This window comes from Mustela erminea, chromosome 6 (assembly GCF_009829155.1).
Source record: "Mustela erminea isolate mMusErm1 chromosome 6, mMusErm1.Pri, whole genome shotgun sequence".
NCBI lineage: Eukaryota > Metazoa > Chordata > Mammalia > Carnivora > Mustelidae > Mustela > Mustela erminea.
In genome coordinates, this window is record NC_045619.1 from 47,795,047 (window position 1) to 47,818,858 (window position 23,812).

The 23,812-nt window shown below is 40.7% G+C and overlaps 2 pseudogenes; both read right to left on the reverse strand.

Annotated features, from left to right (window-relative positions):
- Positions 1-1,440: 1,440 nt before the first annotated feature.
- Positions 1,441-7,343, reverse strand: LOC116593470 (annotated as a pseudogene).
- A 14,592-nt stretch (positions 7,344-21,935) lies between these two features.
- Positions 21,936-22,451, reverse strand: LOC116593471 (annotated as a pseudogene).
- Positions 22,452-23,812: the final 1,361 nt, after the last annotated feature.

Below are 23,812 nucleotides of genomic sequence, written 5' to 3' on the forward strand. Positions count from 1 at the left end.
TGGATACAAAAAGATGTGACAAGCAAAGAGTAGCTGAAAAAAATCTGGCATAGTGATGTTGGTATCAGACAAGAAAATTTAAGGGAATTTAACAATTAATAAAATAAAGACAGCAATGTATTTTCTTTTTTTATTTTTCCCAGTTCTGTTGAGATATAATTGACATACAACATTGTGTAAGTTTAAGGTGTACAGCATCATACTTTGACTTCCATAGATTGTAAAATAATTACCGCAATAAATTTAGTTAACATCCACCATCTTATATAGATATTAAAAAAATAAAAGCAGTGTTTGTGTCTTTTGATAAAAACTCTTAGGGGTTGCCTGGGTGGCTCAGTGGGTTAAAGCCTCTGCCTTTGGCTCAGGTCATGATCCCAGGGTCCTGGGATCGAGCCCCGCATCAGGCTCTCTGCTGAGCATGGAGCCTGCTTCCCTTCCCCTCTCTCTGCCTGCTTCTCTGCCTACGTGTGATCTCTGTCATATAAATAAATAAAATCTTAAAACAAAACAAAACAAAAAAGCTCTTAGGATCTACTCTGTTAACATTCAAATACACCAAGAGGCAGTGTTAACTCTAGTCATCGTGGACATTACATCTTCAGTCCTTACTTACCCTATAACTGGAAATCTGTACCTAGTGATGTATCTTCTTTCATGTTGGAATGCATAAAAAAGAAAAAAGTAAAAGGAAGAATCACTGTGTAGAGGCAACTACTAACAAGATATTGGGTATTTTCTTTGAGTATTTTCCTTTGCTTCTTTCCCTGACTGGAAGTAACTGTGTATTTTTTATATGCCATAGGAAACTGATGTATGATAATTATGGAAAAATGTAGACAATGCTGAAAAGTAAAAAGGGGAAAGTAAAAATTAGCATTATAACTAGAGATAATCCTATTACATTTCATGTATATCTTTCCAGATATTCTGATGCACATGTAGAAATATACATTTGTTTTAAAAAATGGTGTCATGATGTGTGCCCCCTTTTCACCCAAGGATATAATGTTGTCTTTTTATATCAATAAATATCCTTTTATATCACTTTTATGGGTATATATTACCTTTGTGTGATCTTACCCTATTTCTCAATGCATATTTTTACAAAGTTGAAATGATACTGTATATCATTTCCCATCTTGCTTTATTCATTTACTATAAAATTAGCTATTTCTCATATTACTAGATATTTTTCTAAAGATAAATTTGAATGATCAAATGATATTTTATGGCTGTGCATAACCATCTTAGCTATTGTTCTCTTGTTGAATATTTAAATTATTCATGGTATTAAGTTGTTTCGCTTATAGATGCTATAACAATAATCATATTTCAGAATAATTTTTTTAAAGCATGTATCTTTGAGGCATTTTGTTATAAAAGCTGGCACTTGTATACATAAACTAACAAGAACTTAAAATTCACCACATGATTACTTCATTTTTTAGCTTGGCTGTCTAGTAAATCTTGAGCTTCATTGATTTTGGCTGCAAAATAAGGAGATCCAACCCTGTGTGGGTGATTTAAAAGCATAATTCATTGATGAGCATCTCTTATTTCCCCTTTATTGGCAGTAGGGTTTATGCCTACTATTAATGCTGCTTCTGTTTCATCATTTTGGGTTCAAACCCACCTTTATGATAGCCACCACTGAAGACAGATTTTGTTTTAAAAACTTGTTTTACTTGAGGCTTCATATGTTTCATGGCTTGGAAAATATAATGGCCTGCAAATCCAGTGGCAGCTGTGATTAGTCCAGCTGCTCCCACTGTACTGGCCACAGCTCTGGCTCAGCTCCCTGGTCTCCACGGAGAGTGCAGTTCGTCCCAGCCCAAAGGCCACGGCCGCCCATTCCACGCCTCTCCAGAATAATCTTTAATGACATTCGGATCCCCTAGATTTTCCATCGAAATTATTATAAATACAAGGATGTCATCAGCAAGGCATTAATTGAATGTCTAATTAGTTATTAAAATGTATATAATTAGCATATTTGCCCCGGGTAAGTCAAATGTATGATTTAATAATGTTGAATTGAATGTTCTGATTATATTCTTCATAGTGTAGTTGGTCTTCTTAGGAAATCTATGCAGATAGGACATTTATTTCTCTTTTATAATACTTGAACAGCTTATTACAATTTCTAGGTGCTACAGGCTTTTCTAGTTGTTTATATATTTTTTTATATTTAATGGGTCAAATTTGTGATTTATTTGATGCAAAGTCTTTCATAACGTGATACCCCAATCACAACATTGTTCTTCCCCGAATCCCTGCTTCCCTAAGTCATAAGCACCAGCGGGCTGCGGGGAGAGGTCTGTTTCCTGAAATTGTAAATGTCACAGGAATCAAGGGAGCGTGTCAAACACAGAGGTATATGCATTGCCAAGCTGAGTGAGCTGCAGAAGAGAATTCTGGATCTTCAGACTGAGGGTGAAGGTCAGAGGCAGATATTAGAAGTCAGAGAATTGTGCCAGGAATTGAAAAGCCAGGGACAGAACAGGGGAGAAAAAAGATCTGATGAAGAGCCTGCAGTCTGGGCCTGTCTATACACCTGGTTGGAAGCTCTTAATGCAGGCTTTATTGCATGTACCTCCATATTGCCCGAGAAGGTGTGTTCAGGTCGTCCGGAGCCGAGGCACCACCAACATACCTTCCTCGCCCCTCGGTTCAGTAGTATCACAGCTTCCCTATGTTAATAAATAGAAGGCTCATGTATTAGTTCCAATGGCTGCTCTAACCAATGACCACAAACCTAGTGACTTAAAACAACCCCAATGTATTATCTTAGAGTACTGGAAGTCAGAAGTCTGAAATAGGCCTGCCTGGCTTTAGGAAAGAGTCTATTTCCATGTTTTTTCCATAAAAGATCAGTCTGTAGACTTAAATGTCTAGAGGAAACCACAGGCTGTTTGTGTCTTATTTTTAAAAAAATTTTTTTTATTTATTTGACAGACAGAGATCACAAGTCCGCAGAGAGGCAGGCAGAGAGGAGGAAGCAGGCTCCCAGCTGAGCAGAGAGCCCGATGCAGGGCTTGATCCCAGGATCTTGGGATCATGACCTGAGCTGAAGGCAGAGGCTTTAACCCACTGAGCCACTGAGGTGCCCCCAGGCTGTTTGATTACTGCACAAAAGCCCCCATTCCTGTATGCAGAAATCCCTTTTGAAAACTAAAGAGACCTAAGTAGGGCACATTCTGCCAATTGTATTTCAGGGGTGGCACTGGAGACAATCAGACAAGAAGAACCTCCTGTAGGGCAAAAACTGGGGTCATGGAGAGGAAAGGAAGGGAGAGAGGTCTCCACTGACCGCCCCCCTTACGGCCCACCCCCAGGCAACAAGAATACCAACTGCCACATGTTCCTAAGGATAACCTCAGAACTTAACTCTACTAGTAGGGTAGGAATTCTTTGCAGTTACTGCTCTATGGGATTTGATGATTGGTATGAACTAGAGGCTGCTGTTTTCTTCCCATTCTTCCTTTTTTCAACTAGATTTAAAGTGTATGTGCATATTGGCTACCCCATTCCTGCTCTACAATTTATAACAGGAAGATTGGAGGGCAGCCCTCTTGTCTTTTAGTTTATAGTTTAGTTTATAGCCGACCGGACCATGACGGGACCGTGATAAAGAGGACTGAGAATTACCCAGAGCTGGATGCAGAAACTGGACTGAACTTTGGTGGTTTGTCTCCCTAGAGAGGAAGTTCGGGAGACTCAGTGGGGAAAATGTGCCAGAGACTGTTAGTTTCCCCTCAATATCTTTCTCTCTTCTTTCTTGGTATTAGAAGTCTTTAGCCTGGCACATGTTTCTCCAGAAAGATAATAAATTTCCCAGCTTGATTTCAGCTCAGTTTTTCATATGATTAAGTCCTGGGCAATGGGACCTGAGTGGGAGTAATGTTCATGACTTCTGGGCTGCACAATTTTTTTTTTTAAGATTTATTTAATTATGACAGAAAGAGAGAGAGAGAGAGAGCGAGAGCGAGCATGCTCGTGCCTGGGGAGGGGCAGAGAGAGAGGGAGAGAAGTAGACTCCCTGCAGAGCACGGAACCTGACTGGGCCTGAGGTAGGGCTCCATCTCACAACCCTGAGATCATGACCGGAGTCAAATTCAAGAATCGGAAGCTTAACTGACTGAGCCACGCAGGTGCCCCATCTGGGGTGAACTCTTAAAGGAGTGGCATATTCTCTTCCTCTCTTCCTTTTTGCTGCTCAAAATGTGATGACATTGAACCACCTGGATCCATGGAGTCCAAAAGAACTCCATACGATGGATAGTGGGGCAATAAGATGGGAGGAACTTGGGTCCCAGACACTGTGGAGTGATATATCAGACTTTTACATGGAGGAGAAATAGAACCTTTTCTTCTGTAGAGCCAGTATTATTTTTGGTCTCTATTTGTGTGGCTGAATCTATATCTCAACTTTCACAGGCTGAGTTTGAAGTACCTTTAGGAAGTTTCTTATGAAAAGCATCAAACATACACAAAAGCAGAAAGAGTAATATAATAATTTCATGCATACTCACCGTTGGCTTCAACAACTACCATTTCATTTTATTTCAGCTCAACCTGAGCTGCTTCCTGTCTCCACTGGAGGACTTGGAAGCAAATCCCAAACGTCGTATCATTTCTTCTCTAACTATTTCAGTATGTATCTCTGAGAGATAGGATTTTTTTTTTTTTTAATGAGAGTTTGAAATGTTTTTGAACAAAACAAATGTAGATAGACGGTTGAGTCGAACATATCTCTAACTTTCAGGAGAAACTTCCTGGCTTGAAGGTACTGCTCTGATAGTCAACTCTCATGTGGAAGATATTTAAGGCCTTGGCAGTGGATGAGCTAACTTGGGGAGAGTGGTCACCTGAGTTGAAAACAGAAAAATTACATCAATTTAAGATGAACAAAGTTTTCTCTCACTGGTGTCAAGTAGTGTGGGGAGTTATGCAAGACAGGGTAAATGCACATGTGTAGGAAGTTTTTATAGACATTGTTTCCATTACCCCCCAAATCCAGTCTTCATCTTGTTTTCTTTCCTCAGCTCCTATCTCATTTTTTAGATACATTATTTGTTCAGGGTTGGTCATGTATTTTAGTCACAGCTGATGAGACCCAAGGAATGTTTGCTGGGACTTCTAGGAAAGCCTCTCATTCTTTCAGGAACTATTTGCATCTGGTTGGATGGTGCGGTGTGATGGAATGTGCTAGAACTGCTGCAGTCATTTCATTATCATGAGAGGATTCTAGAACTACCCCAGGGCCCTGGTATAGAGACTGAGAATGAGGCGAACACTGTGTGGAGACAGGGAGAAACCCAGTCCTTAGTGACATGAGTTGCACTGCAGCTTCGAGCCTCTTCAAGCCAGCCTCACTCTGGACCTCTGAGTTACATGAGTTATGAGCTAATTTGCCTTTATTGTTTAAATCATTTAAATAATGTTCCATCCCTTGCAATAGAAGACATTCTGACTGATAAGAGTAGGCTATGTGGTCAATGTTTTTCCAGACCTGGAGGAACCCCAGTGCTGGTCATATCATTTTTAGCTGAGCAGATGATATATTTGCATAAGAAAAGTAGCTAGATGCTGTTCTCCCCTTAATACATTTCTTTGGTGTTCACTGCAGTAAAATGTTGCTTTTTGACAGATAGGTAGATTTCCTGCAAGCTTCTGTCAATGGCTTCTATAGGTACTGGCCAGTTGGCCACGGGGTGGAGGGCCCTGGGGGGAGCAGGTGGTAGTAATGGTGGTGCTTAAAGGTATGGGTAAATAGCAAATGTGGAAGCAGCTGCTGTGAAAGAATGTGTTCTGGGTAGAGAAATGCGGCGAGTTGCAGATAAAATACGCTTTGTTTATGAGATAGACCTAGTTATTCTCTGCAGAAGCACAACATGAAGGTCTTGCTCTTAGACTTACTACGCACAGCCAGGTGGACAGGAGGATGTAAAATAATGCCTTTTTCGAACTTCATCCTTCAAAACAGCAGACAAACTGGGGTGAATGATTCTTACAGGCAGATATTTCTTTGACAAAACTTTAGAGGGAGGGAGGGTAGATGGTGTTAACGGAGGCCTAAGCAGGATGAAATGTACCATACTGATGAGGGATGGCTTCAGCCTTCAGGTTTTGTGTTGAAGTCATAGGGCCATCATCACCTAAATGTGGTTTCATTCTGCAGCTGACTCTTTAAGTAATCATTAAACCAAGAGTGCTCAGTGGCTGATGATGTGGACAATAACTAAAGTTACCCCTAAATGATTTTTTTCTATGTGGAAGGGAGAATATTATTTCCATTTTCCATTCCACTGAGAAAAAAGTGGCAGCCATGAAGACTCTGTCAGGAAGAGCACTCACATGTTTTTTCAATTAATTAACTAATTAATTGGACAGTGAATGAGAGAGAGAGAGAGAGAATACAAGTAGGGGTAGCAGACTCTCCACTGAGCAGGGAACCCAATGCAGGGCCCGATCCCAGGACCCCAGGATCGTGACCTGAGCCGAAAGCAGACGCTTAACCAACTGAGCAATACAGGTGCCCCACACTCACCCTTTTTGACAAGCAATTTGCCTAGGGAATTAGTTGAGGTCACATATCTCTTATTAGATAAAAGGAAGGCAGCATATGAATATTTTTTAAAAAGCATAATTTAACCTATTTAAATTTAACTCAGAGTACTACAGTTTGTTCAAACTCCATAGAGAAGGGCTGTAGAAAAACAGGTTTATTTTCATTGTTAAATACCCAGAACTGGGAGTTTCCTAAGGCAAGAAGGGATTCATTATTTAATTATAAAATATTTATAAGTATTTGCATTAGCAAATCAAGCATCTTCTTTGGAATCTAGATTCTAGGGTAATAGGATTAGTAACCGCATTACCCACTGTTGGGATAAGAAGGGGCCGCTCTTTTAGGAAAAGACCACAAAGTACCCAGACTGGTAGGAAGACTCCTGGACACAAGAGTACAGAGCCCCCTGCTGGCAAGAAAGGGCAAAGACCAAAATGAAGGCATTCAGGTAGCCCTGTCAGAAATAATGAGTCAAAAAGTGAAGGCTCAAGGTAGACAAGGCAGATCAGATTTATTGCCATCCTTGGCCGGAGAAGCCAAGAACTTGCAGAGCTGGAGGACCTTGGTGTGTCCTGGGAGACAGGTGTAAAAGTTTACCCAGATGATAGAAAGATAGATGACCTGAGTAGGCATCAGAAACTCAGTAAAGAAGGGAAACCAGAAGCCAAGTCACAAACTAGAGTTACAAGCGTTGGTCTCACAAGGGAGAATTCAATCGGTCAGTGTACAAGTGGCGATTGGGATCTGAGGGGCAAATGTTGCCAACCATTTCTCGAAAACAGGAAGTTTTTGAGATGGTGGTGTCTTCAAGTTCCTGGCCAGGAATCTAAAGGTGAGTATTCATTGATTATCCACCTTCCCAAAGCCCTCCCTTCCTCCCCCCAGCCCCTGGGCTTATTTACCAAAAAGCTTAAGAGCTTTGGCTTTATGATGACCAACAGAACCTCAAAGAGGTCAGTATTTGAAATTGCTGACTGCTGCTACTGGGCCCCAAATTTCTGAACCCCTTAAGCATTATATTTCCCGAGGGCAAGGACTGTCGTTTTTTAAAAAGTCTTTTCAGGGGCCCCTGGGTGGCAGGGTTTGGTTAAGTGACCGACTCTTGGTTTTGGCTCAGGTCATGATCTCAGGGCCTTAGGATTGAGCCCAAGTTGGGCTCCATGCTCAGCACAGAGTCAGCTTGGGACTCTTACCCTCTCCCTCTGATTTTCCCTCTCCCTGCCATTCTCTCTCTCTCTTAAATAAATAAATAAATCTTCTAAAAAATTAAAGATCTTTTCAGCTCTGACCCTCCCTAATACAATGCCTGGCTCCTAGCCGATGCTTAATCCATATTTGTGAAGTAAATGGATGAATCATTAAGCCAGTGGAAGGTTTATAATTTGGTGATGTCCCAGAAGGGTAATTTACTTATATATTCATTTACTTCTCACTTTATCTCTGTTATGTCTTGTTCCACAAGGGATTTGCAAAAGCTTATAAGAATACATATGTTCAAGTAGAAAATATAAATAATAAATAAAGCCAGGGTCATTACAAACATGCATTAGGAAAAGACAAGTCAGTGGAGTAGAACGAGTATGCAAGCAATAGGGCTCCGTGTAATTATCCGAGCCACAGGGTCAGAGCTGAGTTTTCTGCAAAAAAAAATGAAGACCAAAAATGATTCTCTTGACAACAAAGGCAAAACATTCTAGTTTTTCAAGCTTTTCTTGGAACTTAGCTCTAAAATAAGTTTCTGGTGTGGAGGTTTATATCTGGGACAGTGAGTGATGTAGTAAACTGTGTCCTCAATGACATTCTTACAGCAAATCCTATAGGGCTTTTTTAAAGTTGTGTCTTATAGCACGAAGACCTGAGGTTTGTCCTATAGTGCAACTCACAGAAGTAATTTTATAAGAGATCAAGGAAATATGGTGTCAGACTGAAACTTTCTAAAATTTTAGCTAAATCAAAAGTATAACACATCTAGGAAACCCAGAGGATTCAAGTCCTTCAGACACTTCCCCACTGAGATCCCCTCTCTGAACCAGACCTTTCACAAGGGTTGGGAGCAGATCATTGGACTTTGTGTCTTCTCTCAAGGCCTGAAAGTTCCTTGTTCTATGTCATTCATTTAAAGTAGCAATATATACTATCATCATTAGATGAGATTTTTTTACAAGCTTTTATGAAAATGGAGGTATCTAACCAAAACCTTCAGGATGGTCGATCAGCTACACTCTGTTCCAGTTATCTATTGCTGCCTAGCAAACTATCTTTCAACTTAGTGGCTTAAGACAGCAATGGCGATTACTATTATCTTTAATGGTTATAGGGGCTGAGTAGGCTCAACTAGGCAGTTCTTGATCAGCTTTCCTCATATAGTTACAGACAGTGACTGGGGCTGGAATCATCTGAAGGCCCGTTCACTCTCCCATCTGGTACCAGGTTAAGAAGACTTGATGAGCAGGGGCTAGAATAGTGAGGCTCCGTGGGCAAGTCTTTATGCTCAACTCTGCACATGTTTTCTCCAGAGCATGAGTTCAGGATAGCCGGACTTCTTACCCAGGGATTCAGGAAGAGGGAGAGAAAGAGAAAGATGGAGAGAGAGAACCAGATGGAAGGCATGTTATCTTTTTTTGACCTAGTGTTGGAAGTCAGTCATGCACTGTCATTTCTACAGCATTCTATTCATTGAGGCATGCATGAAAATCTGCCCAGTTTCAAGAGCAGGGGAAATAGACTCCAAGAGACATTGATGGGGAAGTGGCAGGGTTTGGAAGAGCATGTGGGACCAGAAGTATTGTTGTAGCCATTTTTGTCAAATATGATCTGCCGCACCCTCCTCATTTCAAAGGTCCACCAAGGGAGTACCTATAACCAAGATAGAATTTTTCTTAAGGATCCCATTCTGAGCCTTCAGTAAGTGAATAAATCAAAGTCTTTCAAGGTGTTTTTTTAAAAATCATAGAATGTAGGCAAAGTGACTTAGCATGGAAGATTTTCAAGGAAGCTTTTTCCAGTCACTCACCACAGACAGAGAAAAAGCTACATAATGCTCCTGTGGCAAGCTCATTTTTGAACATGAAAGCCATTCCTAATTCATGTCTCCAGCAGGAAGGGAATGCAGCCAGATCACTGAATGGTTTTCTATCATACAAAGAACAGTTAAAAGGAAAGTATGGGAAGGAGGAAAAATGTCATCCTGCTTTAGGCCCTTCAGTATAGTTATCTGGTTTTCCAGGAGATAGATCTATCTGAAGACAGATACTGACTCTTGCTGAGATGTTAAAATGCAGCTTTTGTTAAGAGTCAATAACTAGGGGAGGCCTGGGTAGTTCAGTCGGTTAAGTTCAGTCGCTGCCTTCGGCTCAGGTCATAGTTCTTGGGTCCTGGGATGGAGTCCCACATTGAGCTCTTTGCTCAGCAGGGAGCCTGTTTCTCTCTCTGCCTCTGCCTGCTTGTGCGCTCTCTCTCGCTCTCTCTCTCTCTGATAAATAAATAAATAAACAAATAAATAAAATCTTTAAAAAAATCAATAACTAGGAATTAATACTGTGTTCAGGAAGCTTTGCCTAGAGTAAAGGACTAAAGTCAGAAAAGAGGAAGTTAAGGGCAAACAGGAAAAATCAACTCTGTAATTCATTTATTTAAGTTTTAAAGTCATACTCATTTAGTTTCAAGAATGGGAGGTCACTAATAACCCATTACATATATTTTTGTTCAAGTATAATTAACATACGGTGTCATATTAGTTTCAGATGTATAATATAATGATTCAACAAGTCTATACATTACTCTATGCTCATCACAAGGAGTGTACTTTTAATCCCTTTCACCTATTATTTTCAATAATTTTTTCCATTAAGTAATAGTAGAGTATTTGTGCTTGCAACTCTATTGAATCTTGTATAAAGTATCAATCCAGAAATCCTCAGTCTGACATATTTTAAGGAAGAAATAGGCATAAAGTTTAAGTGGAATGTTTAACAAACAGATGGCTCTATATTTTGAAGGAAGTAATTTAGAACAAGCTTTGCATAATTTTGATAGCAGAAAGTCTTTACCTGCTGCTTTATTTAAATTAAGCCTTCTAGCCAAATGGAATACATGAGGAGATGTTCCTGGGTACCAACCTTAGAAACTATAAATTTCAATGTAGTCTTAGCATGAAACTAACAGGAAGAAAGGGAGGCCCCCAGTTACCAACTGAGATTTGTGTATATTTGTGCTGACCATAAATAATGATGTCTCCAGATCTATCTTCTTTACTGGTTCTGACAGTAAAAACCCAGGCCTCCTACAATGTTCATGAAATTGAATTTTAGGCACTGGTTTAAATTTGAAGAAATCCCATCTGATCCTTTTGCTTTCCTTTTATACACCACTGCACCAAGCCAAGTAACAATTGGAGGAATAGTAACTAGAATTCTGAGCTCCCAGAACTCTAACTCCACCAGCTTTCTAGATAGATGTCCTAGGAGAGTGCTCCTGAAACCCTCTTTCTTTGGAGGCTAAGTAGGGAATGCACTTGAGATATTGTAAGAAGAGTAGGAACCTCTGTTCTCAGACTGCCTAAAGTGGGTATAGCCATTGCTTACCCAAATATTCCTTGGGAATAGATCTCCCTGTGGGTTTTTCTTTTCTTTTTTCTTTTCTTTTCTTTTCTTTTCTTTTCTTTTCTTTTCTTTTCTTTCCTTTCCTTTCCTTTCCTTTCCTTTCCTTTCCTTTCCCTTTTCTTTTCTTTTCTTTTCTTTTCCTTCCTTCATTCCTTCCTTCCTTCCTTCCTTCCTTCCATTCTTTCTTTCTTAACTTTTGTGGAGGGACAATACATATACTAAAAAACACCAATCCTAAGTGCATAGCTCAATGAATTCTTGTACACACATGCACTTGTGTCATCACACAGATCAAGATGTAGAAAATTCCCAGGACCTCAAAAGATGCCTTCTTATTTCTTCTACATTTGTACTGTAAAACAATGGGGGAGGTGATTAGTATTCTCAGTTCTATCATTATTTACTAGTTTTTGACTGTTCTTAAACTTGAAGTAGAAACATACAAGTATGTATTCTCTTAAATTTGGCTTCTTTCACTCAGTTTAATATTTGTAAGATACTTCATGTTGTTGCATGTACCAGTAGTCCGTTCTCTTCTCTCTCTCTTTTTTTTAAGATTTTATTTATATATTTGACAGACAGAGATCACAAGTAGGCAGAGAGGCAGGCAGAGAGAGAGAGGAGGAAGCAGGCTTCCTGCCAAGCAGAGAGCCCAATGCGGGACTCGATCTTAGGACCCTGAGATCATGACCTGAGCTGAAGGCAGAGGCTAAACCCACTGAGCCACCCAGGTGCCCTGTTCTCTTCTTTTAATCACTATGTAGTATTTTACTTCATGCATAAACCACAACTTACTTATCTATTCTTCTGTTGATTGGCATTGAGTTGTTTCCACCTTGGCTAATACAGATAAAGCTGTGATGGACATTCTTATGCACATTCTTTGTGGACATCAGTACTCCTTTCTCTTGAGTAAATTCCTAGAACTGGAGTTGCTATCATAGGGTTGGCAGTGTTTAGCTTTAGCAGAAACTGTCAAGTTGGCTCATGAAGTAGTTACAACATTTTTCACTCCCATCAGCAATGTAAAGAATCTCTGTTCTTCCAAATATTTGCCATCATTTGGCACTGTAAGTCCTCTTAACCCAGTTATTCTGGTTGCTGTCTGGTAGTATTTCATTATGGCTTTAAATTTACACTTTCCTAATGAGTAGTATTGCTGAGCACTTTTTCATATGCCTATTGGATGTTTGGTGGTCTTATTTTGTGAAATGCCTGTTGGAGTTGTATGTCCACTTTTGGTTGGGTTGTTCTATTTTTTCCCCTTTCTTTTTTGTGGGGGAAGGGGTAGAAGGAGAGAGAGACTCTTAAGCAGGCTCCATGTCCTGTGCAGACCCTAATGCAGGGCTCCATCCCTGAGATCATGACCTGAACCAAAATCAAGAGTTGGGTGCTTAACTGAATGAGCCACTCAGGCACCCCTTTTTTCTTTTGAGTTGTAGGAGTTATTTACATATTCTGAACGTAAGTCTTTTGTCAGGAATATGTGTTCGGAAAAACTTCTCCCAGTGTGTGATTTGCTTTTTATTCTTTTAATGGCATTTTTAATGAAGTGCAATTTATCATGTTCTTTTCTTTTATAATCATGCTTTTTGAGTCCTGTTAAAACCATCCACTGATTGAATCAGACTCATCCACATTATCTAGGATATTTCCCTTACTTAAAGTCAACTGATTTTGAAGTTTAATTACATCTATAAAATGCCAATATCTAAATTAGTGTCTGATTGAATGAGTGGGAACTATGACTTAGTCAAGTTGATACATCAAAAGATCACTGTAGTCATTAACATATTTTTCTATGTTTTCTTCTGTAACTTTTTTTGCTTTACCTTTTTATTTAGTTGGACAATCCATCTTGTGGATGGTGTGAAACAAGGGTCAAAACCAAATGAAGTATAGTTATGGGTCAGAATATGCTCAGGGAAGATGTGCTATGGCCCCAGCCTCAGGAGATGAATTGCAGATTGATCCAAGTCAGTCATGGTAATCCGTTCATTCAGCAAATATTTATTGAACCCTTACTATATACCAAATATACTCTCAGTTCTGAGATACAACAGTGAATAAAACAGGTCAAGTCCCTGCTGTTGTGAAATTGTCCTTTGCAAGTAATTGATTAGAGACTAAGTATGTGACCCCATTCTAAGCAATGGTACCTGAGGAGACATGCTGTAGACATCTGGGAAAGGTGTTATTCCTTGACAAGAGGGAGTCTTTCAAAGAAAAACTCTGCCTTGCACATAGGAGCATGTGATATTTTGGTATTAAGGCAGTCTTAGAGTAATACCCAGAGAACGACAGAGAAGCCAACCCAGAGTCCCGACACCATCAAACTCTTTATTATTCAATTCTGGAACAACCCATCCCCAGGTTTCTAATGTGACATAATTATTCTTATTGTTTTAGCCACACTTGGGCATTCTATCACTTGCAGCGATAGATATATACATTTCCTGGCCTGGCCCCACAGTTCTCCTAACACTTGTGCTATAACTTGCTTCGGTTCCTTTCACTATCCAGCTCTGCCTTAATTTTGCCTTCTTCCTTAGACACACTCAGACCTTCTCTGGCTCCCTTTCTAACTTGCTTTGGCCTTAAATGCAGAAGATTTATCCCTTCTTCTGAGGTCATTCTGTCCCATAGTTTCCACCTCAAAACTATATCCATCTTAATTTCCCTGCCACGACCAACTTCTTTTTCTAGTTTGACTTCCATCTCTTCAACACTCCCACACACCAAGCCCCAGCTGCAGGGAAAGGCATTCAAGTATGGTTAGACAGCATTTAAGCTATGGCTGATGCATTTTTGATGCAAAGCCACATGAATTAAGACCCTATGGGGGGCGCCTGGGTGGCTCAGTTGGCTGAGCATCTGACTCTTGGTTTCGGCTCAGGTCGTGATGGGTTGTGGGACTGAGCCCTGTGTCAGACTTTGCTCAGCGGGGAGTCTACTTCTCTCTCTCTCTCCTTCTCTCTCTGCCCCCCCGCCAAGTCAGGCACACTGTGTTTATGCACGTGCACTCTCTCTCTCTCTCTCTCTCTCTTTCTCTCTCAAATAAATAAACCTTAAAAAAAAAATGATGCTATGGAAGAGCAGAAACTAAAAGCCTTACCTAGAAGCCAGACTCCAAAGACTGAAGTGGACATACAGCAGAGTTGAGAGAACACACTGTCCCCAGAAAGATAGAGAAGGAGAAAGGCTGCTCAGTGATTTCTGGTTATCATAGACCTGACTGTACTTTCTGCATTGAGTTCCTTGGAAGTCCCTCGAATTCTCATAATGAAATTCTTTCCTTGAGCCACCTTGAGAGGCTTTGTTTCTTGCAAACAAATCACCTAGACTATGGCTCTTGCAGTCCCAGAGGGAGCCTTACTCTGTCAAGTGTGCAATTCCCACTTTGAGAGAATGTTACTAAGTGTTTGGAAGCCAGGAATCTGTTATGGACACTTCGAAGCTGCACCAGCAACACCTTCTAGCAGATTCTAGCCTAGGACTCTAAAATAGAGAACAAATCCTTCCCCAGTCCTTCCTCAGGGTAGGTTCTTAAATTCCTAGGGTTCCCTTTCTTGAGAAGCCAGGAGAAGCATTTACCTCTTTGGTCTTAATTTGGGTCATTCTTCCCCAAAGCAGAGCCTTGGACCAGGACTTGAGTTCAGTTAGTTTATTTGTCCGGTGACTTAAGGAAGCAGGAATGAGGAGCAAGCAGAGGGTTTTGCAGGACAGGATGACAAAGTCAGTAAATGGCTTATTACTGGCTTGGTTACCACTGAGTGATGGGGGCTCAACTGTAGTGGAAACTTTCTGAAAGTCCATGTACTATGTTTCTTAGAGCCCACCTACTCTGCCCACCATTGATTGAGGTTTGTCCCCAGGATGTTAATTCCCCTGTACTATTCTGCACAAGTGAAAAAGGAACTCTTGTAGCTTCAGAAAAACCCCAGAGGCAGAAGAGCTAAGAGTTATAGGGCAGTCAATGTGGGACACTGGCAGTGAGCATGGGGTTTGCTCAATTTCAGCGGACATCAGAGGTGGGCTAAGGAGATGTGCCCAAACCATCTTCTACATCTTCTTTTTGGGGGAAACCTTTCATTCAAGTATCTTTAGACATGACTATGGGTCCCCCAGAAGCAAGAACTCTTGAAGTAAGTATGATTTTCTTCTGTGACAGAACTGCTGTTGCTAACCAAAAATCCACATTCTCTTCTTCCTGGGCATTCTGCTGCCCATATTTCCCAGCCTCCCTTGCAGTTAGGTGTGGCCAACTGACTGAGTTCCAACAATGGAATGTGAGCAGAAGTAATGTGTACCACTACCAGGCCTGGCCCCAAAGTATCCTCCCATTCATACTTTTCCATGTTTTTTCCCCTTCTGTTCTCCTGATGTTGATTCTCAGGTGACCTTTGAAATGATATGTTCAAGATAGCAGAGCCTCTGCCTTCTGGGTCCATAAACGACTGTGTGCAACACACCATCTCTCCCTCCTCCTCCTCCAGCCCCAAATCAACCACCTGGAACTGTCTTGTTCTGAGAGAGAGAATAAATTTATATGGTGTTTAAGTCATTATACATTTGGGGATTAATTTATTATAGCAATTAGCTTACCCTAACTAATACACCTACCACAACACCATACCATTCCCCAGGCACAGAAATCGTTCTTCCGGTGTCTCCAAACTACACTAATTATGAAAGAATTAAAGTTTAGAAAGATAATTATAAAACTGATACATACACATGTACAAAAATTGAACAGTACAAGAGAGTCTGAAATCAAAGTAAAAGACTCTTGTCTCCCTTCTTCCCCATTCCCAGCCCCACTCCACCAGATAACCACTTTTAACTATTCCTCCATTTATTTTCCTGATTGTTACCTCTTTATAATCTCCTATTTGTACTTCTACTAGTGTTAAAAAGTATTTAGTGGCATCCCACTATGAAAGATGTGTAGTTACCAAAGCTGTTTCTTTAATCTAGAAATGTGAGAGTTCTAGACAGAAGAAACCAGGTGGTAGATGGACCTCACACCTGCGTTAATTGTATGAAAGAGAAGCAGCATGGTGATGTGGGACGAGCACAAACTTTGAACTCAGATTCATGCGGAGTTTAGCTTCTACACCGTATTTGCAAGATGAGGAGTTTGTCAGAAACAATGCATCTGCCGGTGTTTTGGGTTCATCCCTAGAAATATTTTCGGGGTTTTCACACACCATCATACTCTGTGGTAGGTGCCAATTAATCTTAGTGTCGATTCTTAAGACCAGACTGTTCTGGAGGGTAACCTGTATTAAGTGCCTTGAGGTCCATGAACCAACAATTCCACTCAAGTCAGCACATCTTGCTCCAGCCAATAGAGGGCAGTAAGAGACACAGAGTGCATATGCATGTAGAGCAAGGAAAGTCTTGCTTAGCAACCACCTCAAAGTAGTAGTTCAATTGTTATCAGTGGGCTTAATCAATATTGGCCAGAGCCCAGAAGTGTATAAAATCATCCTTCTCAAATGATACGTCCATCAAAAATGACTGCCAAAAAAATCCACCAGATTCCTTGAAACATCAAATAAGATATTTATATTTGCCTCAAAAATAATAAAATAAAATAATAATAGACATAGTAATAATAGTGAAGTGATATAATAACATTACACATTCATTCAGAAATAATCAACCTACATGTTTAGGTACCAGCTACTATTGGTACCAACCTACTATTAGGTACCAGCCATAAGAAGATTACGGTCCTGTTGCTACTGTGTTCTTGTATGAAGAAAATAGCTCATTTTTTCCCCTGTGCTATGTCCAAAGTGATTCTTGTGCTGATTCATGTTACTAAATGAATGATATCATCTAAAATCTACCACAGAGTGTTCTTTAGTGACACTCTTCTCCTTCAGTCTGTTTAAATGTTCCACTATGCAATTTTTTAGATTAGGAAAATAACAAACTCCTAATTGACTATTCAGTAATGGGAATTCTCAAGAATCCTTCAATTACATAAATAAATCATGGAGGGAGTCTGTCTTAGACCGGATGTGCTACTGTAGATGGAAAGATAAACATCAGGCTTTCAGACTTGGAAAAATAAGTCACTTTTTCCATTGTTACTTGATCTTAGAATTTAGATACATTCTGATTAATTCCAAGTTCAAGTGGGAGGATAATATGGGGGAGTAGTTGTAAGGGAAGAAGGAAGATGGGAATATGCTTTAATATCATTTTTAAAAAGATTCTATTTATTTATTTGACAGACAGAGATCACAGAGAGAGGCAGGCAGAGAAGCAGGCTCCCTGCTGAGCAGAGAGCCGGATGCGGGGCTCCATCCCAGAATCCTGGGATTGCGACCTGAGCTGAAGGTAGAGGCTTTACCCCACTGAGCCACCCAGGTGCCCCTAATATAATTTTTTTTTAAATTTCGTTTATTTGACAGAGAGAGAGAGATCACAGGTAGCTAGAGAGGCAGGCAGAGAGAGAGGGGGAAGCAGGCTCCTTGCTGAGCAGAGAGCCCAATGCAGGGCTCGATCCCAGAACCCTGAGATCATGCCTGAGCCCAAGGTAGAGACTTAACCCACTGAACCACCCAGGCACCCCAATATCATTCTTGAATTTCTTTGTCAGAAGGAAGCCTACCAGAATAGTAGTTGGGAGCCTTAAATAGGCATTAGTTGCCAGAACAATAAGACATCTGACACACATATGAATTTAGTATTTAAAATAAAATTATTAATATATATTTTAAACATCTCTATATAATAATAAAAAACTAATGTTTATCAGAAATTTTCTTAGTTAAATGCACAATTCATTCTTAATTTTTCTCCATGTATCACTAGACTCTTTCTTGACTGAGAATTCTCACTGACCCTATGGATTTGCATATTGAAGTAGAAAAGGAAAGTACCATCCTTCAAATATTCATTTTATTTGGTATAAGTGCTAGGAAAGTTGCCTCTTTACAGTAAAACTCATAAGGGGGGGTGCCTGGTTGGTGCAGTCTGTTAAGCATCTGATGCTTGGTTTGGCCTCAGTTCGTGATCTCAGGGTCATGATCTCAGTCAGGGTCATGATCTTAGGGTTATGAGAGAGAGCTCTGGTGTTGGGCTCCACACTCAGCGAGGAGCCTGCTGAAGACTTCTGCTCTGCCCCTCCCCTTCCACTCTCTTTCTCTCTCTCAAATAAATAACTAAATCTTTAAAGTTAATCTCGTCAGGAGTTAACAGGCAGGCCTCTGTGTTAGAAAGATGGGTCTCCTACTTCAGCTCTACTACTGATGGTCCGTTTGACCACACACACATTATTTAGCCTCTCTTTGCCTTAGTTTCCTCATCTGAAAAATAGGGATAATGATAAAATGTCCAACTCATGGGGCTGTACTTGGAATATGGTAAGCAGTCAGTAAATACTAAAGTTTTCTCTTTTTTTCAGCATCAGAACTTATTTTTGAGTAAATGACTAATAAAAGTTTCCTGCTGTCAACACTACCTTGGGCCATAACTTCTACAAATGCCAGTAATTTCAGCAAAAAAACCGAACCAACCAACAACAACAGTTATTTCATTTTTTCCTTTATTACCTGTTATGGGAAACCCAGAACTGTCCATATTTGGATGCTTGTTCTTGCTCTAGCAAGAATTGTACAGCATCTGTCATAATTATGGTCTTCAATAGGGGCAATCCATGTAGTCTAGAGGCCAGAACCAGAATGGAAGCAGATTCACAGTTAAGCCTGCAAGTCTGAACACAGGAACCAGCACCAGACACGTGTTCAAGACTGAACTTGGGACATCAGCTTATTGGAAGAAGGAGGTAAAAGGGATTGGACAGGAGAGGGGAGTATGGAAATATCATTAGACAATTGTTTATACTGAATCCAGAATCCTGGATATCTAGGACTTAAGGGACTCAGTCAACAAGACTTAATTCACCATTATCTGAAGGTCTTTGTATACAGTTGGCATTCAAGATAGTCATTAGCTGGAATTAGTGCCTCAGTCTTGAGAACACTGGGATTTAGAGGCAAGAAATCCAGACTCTACAGAGAATGAGATACCAGAAGGAATTTGGCTGGAGGGAGGCTGGGAAAAGGAGGAACTATAAGGGATCTCAGAAAGATACATGGGTTTATTTCAAGGGAATGAGTTAAGATTCTCTTGGGCAGGACCATTCCTAGGTGTATGGCTCAATCTGCGTCACTTGTTATCAGTGTGTCAGCACCATTTCAGTGGCCCAATTGATTGCAAGAGGAAAAGATGTCTGCTGGCCAGTAGGCCATATGGCTACTATTTGTCCTCTTGGAACAGGAGCCATCCATGGGCTTCTAAGGTGACTCTAAAGGTACAGATACCAGAGCTCTTCCGGGCACCTGGCCGACCTCTCTGATACGGTATTGAAGAGTGCCCCAAATTATAGAAATGGGGACTAGGATCCACACAAATCCTGGTCTAGCCTGGGGTTCCATGCACCAACAGGGTCTAGAAAATTTTGAGGAAGGTGCTGCCACGAAAGAGGAAGGGTGGGGCCCCGCTTCCGGGCTCTGCTTGCCCAGGTGCAAGGATGGTGCTTAACTTAGTGGAGTCAACAGCACCTTTATATTAACTTATTAGAGTAACTGTCCGGGAAAGGGAATGTCCTAGAGAAGGGATGACCCTACTCATAGCAGTTAAACACTTGTAACTGTGATGATTAAGCCTGTTAGTTCTTAGGAATTGCAACTAACCTTGACCAGTGGTTCTCAGTGCTGGCTACACAGTAACGTTAACTGAGAACCTTTAAAACAGAACCATGCACACACACACACACACACGTACACACATACACAAGCGGGGAGTGCTTGGACTCTCAATTAAATTAGAGTCTAGGGGCGCCTGGGTGGCTCAGTGGGTTAAGCCTCTGCCTTCAGCTCAGGTTGTGATCTCGGGGTCCTGGGATCGAGTCCCTCCTCTCTCTCTCTCTGTTTGCCTCTCTGCCTACTTGTAATCTCTGTCTGTCAAATAAATAAATAAAATCTTTAATAAATAAATAAATAAGAGTCTAAAGGGGTGATAGACTGATACTATGATTAAGCAAAAATCTTCCCCAGCGGTTCATTGTACAGCCAGAATTGAGAATCACTGCCCTAGATGTTCCTTATCCACCACCCATTTCTCTGGTGATGGCATTCTTTATTGCCACTTGATTCCTGGAAATTCACTTGGTAGTTTCCAAGAACTGTGCTCTCCAGCCAAGTCTAAATTATCTACAGTTAGGAAACCTTCACTTACTCTTTACTTCTATTGGCCACAGATGTCGTGGACCTTAGTCCAGTCCTTCCCCAAACTCTGACTCCACTCTGGTGCTTTCTGTTGCCTGCTGTTTCTGTTCTGCGTGCACTCTATTGCACACGGCTATTCAGCTAATATCGAGCTGTAAGTCTCAGTGTTCTTGGAATCAAACAAATGATTTGTTTGACCTTGAGACCCTTTGATCTTACCTGTTTGCTAAAAATACTCTGTGAGCTCTACCTCTTTTTTAACCATAAAGTAAGTAAAAAGTAATTGGTTTAGAGATTTTAGAGATGCCTTAGAATGTCATAAACTAGAATGAAAACAGTTGCTACAAAAATATCTTATCTCTTTAAAATAACAAGGAAAACTCTAGCAGAAAACCCTAGCAGAAAACTTACCATTACCTTTCTAAAAGCTTATCTCTGCACTTAGGCAAATGTCCCAAGCATTTGTGGATATTCCTCCCCAAGACAAGAGAATTCTTCTATACACAAAAGGCTCTAAATTCTTTTTCTTTCTTTCTTTCTTTCTTTCTTTCTTTCTTTCTTTCTTTCTTTCTTTCTTCTTTCTGCCATTTAAGACCTTAAATGGCTTCAAGGTGCTCCTCCTGAAGGAAAATAGATGGAACAAGCAAGCTACCAGAATATTTTTTAGACCCACAAATCTGATTTGTATTTGCTGCCAACAGCATTTATGTGTAGCCTTCCTGTGATATTTTAAAAGTCACTCAGAAAAGCTGACAACACCTTAATAATTTTTAAGTGTAAAATACCTTTATATCCTTTATCTCTTTGGAGGCTGGTACCAACCTGGTAAGGAGCAAGGAATGTATGTCTAGTCCCATCTCCTTTTTCTTTCTTTCTTTCTTTTTTAATTTCAAGCTCTCATTTATTAGTGCTCCACTTGATATTTTTTTAAAAGATTTTATTTATTTATTTATTTATTTATTTGAGAGAGAGAGAGAGAGAGAGAGAACGCGTGAGTGCACATGAGCAGGAGGAGGGGCAAAGAGCGAGGGAGGGGCGGAAGGAAAGAGAGGGACAAAGGGGTAAGCAGACACCCCACTGAATGCAGAGCCTGGTGCATGGCTTGATCTCAGGACCCTGAGATCATGACAAGAGCTGAAATCAGGTGCTTCACCAGCTGAGCCCCCAGGTACCGCAACCAATCAATCTTAAAAAAAAAAAAAAAGGTGGCTCCAAATATAGTTTTCTAACATTCTTTAAAAAAGGAAACTGTTTCGGGCACCTGGTGGCTCAGTGGGTGAAAGCCTCTGCCTTCGGCTCAGGTCATGATCCCAGGGTCCTTGGCTCTCTGCTCAGCATGGAGTCTGCTTCCTTCTCTCTCTCTGCCTGCCTCTCTGCCTGCTTGTGATCTCTGTCTGCCAAATAAATTAATAAAATCTTTTAAAAAATCAATGATACTTTATTAAAAAAAAAAAGGAAACTGTTTCTTTTAACTTTACACTCATCCCACACCTCATTTTCAAAATGTCTCATTTAATTGTCTCGGTCATGGACATTTCCAAGATGAGATTTTATATTTTGCTTCCATCGCTTCTGGCTTTCAGAAAAACCATGCTTTCCTTTCCTGAAGGAGTTTGGTCCTGCTGAAGTTTGTGTATCCCTTCCAATCCCTTCATCTTCCTCTTTGCTTCTGGAGGCGTTTTCCTCTGGTTCACTATCTTCATCTTCATTAAAAGCTGCTTCTACTGACAGGGTTTTTGGGGCAAGAGTTGGAACAGTTTCTTTAGGCTTATTTGATCCGAATTTGATGGCTATGGCCAAGACTTTCTTTGCCATGTGACTGCCTATGGCCAATCCAAACTTGGAGATCTCTGTAGGCTTTTTTGGGAGGTCTGCAGCTTCTTCTTCAGTGGATCGCTTCTTGGTGGTGTGACTGGAACTTTCCCTCCGTTACTTTGGTTGCTCCAGCTTGCTGAGGCTTGTCTCAGGCTTCTCCTCTCCTGCCATTTTCCCCGATATGGTCTTCCATGCAGCTACACCAAGCCCCATTTCCTTTTTCTATTTTACAACCAGAGGACTGAGATTCAGATGGCTTATGTGGCTCTGTGGAAAACGCATGAGTCAGAACCAGGACTCAGTTCCAGGGTGTTGGGATTCACAAGTCTGGGGCCTTCTCACTATTGAGCTGTGAAAATGTCAATCCTTGACATTCATTGCTGAGTACTGTATTAGTCTGGGTTCTCCAGAGAGAAACAGAGCCAATAGGAGATTATATATATTATTTATTATAAGGAATTGGCTCCTGTGGTTATCAAGGCTGAGAAGTCCCAAGATAGTGGCTGGCAAGCTCAAGCCCTGGGAGAGCCGATGGTGCAGTTCCAGCATGAATCCAAAGGCCTGAGAATCAAGAGGCTGATGGTTCAAGTTTCATTCCATGTTCAAGCCCAATGTCAGGAAAAGACCAACATCCCTGAAGACAGGCAAAGAATAAACTCTTCCTTACTCCACCTTCTGTTCTAATCAGGCCCTCAACAGATTGGATGAGACCCACTCATACTGGGGAGGGTAAGCTGCTTTGCTCATTCTACCAATTCAAATATTAATCTCATTCAGAAACACCCTCACAACCATACCCAGAATAATATTTACCCAAACACCCAGGCAGCCCATGGCTCAGTCAAGTTGACACATTCAATTCACCATCACGAGTACCCGCTTAATTGTGTGTACTTCTCAGTGCTAGACATATCTGGGACTGTCCCCTTCTTGTGTCACTGCCTGGAAGTTAGGAAACCAACTTGCCCTTTTGGATCTCACATGAACTGGGTATGGTGGACAAGTCATTTCATCTCTATGCTTCTCGGTTTTCTCAAATGTAAAATAACAAGGATCAGATTTAGATAACTCTATAGGACACTTAAGCTTGAAAATGGTGTTTCTTTGATTCTATAATTGAATTCTAAGGAAGATTTTAAAACTAATTTGACTTCTGTTTCATTCAAAGCTGTGTTCTGGGTCCAACAAAAGCATGACTATTACAGGTAACGACTCATCAAGCAAAATTAACATGAAGGTGACAATGCTGTATCTGTACACAGAAGTGTGAGAGTCTATTATGAGGTCGCCTTTAGACTGAATACCATGGTAGATATAGATATAATTTGTAATAACCATCCCCATACCAAGGACCTTACCATCTGCTGTTGAAAAAAGATTAGCACGGAAGAAATCTTGGTATGAGTTAGAGTGAAGTATAGCCTGCAGGAGCCATTTCCAAACAGAGTGGGAAGTCAATGAGTCAGGCTTCCCCTAAAGAAGGAATTAAGACTTGGGCTGGGTTTAAAAAACAAATAAAAACATGGGAACAATTTGGATAAACAGAGGCAAAGGAGGAGGACTTTCCAGCCTAG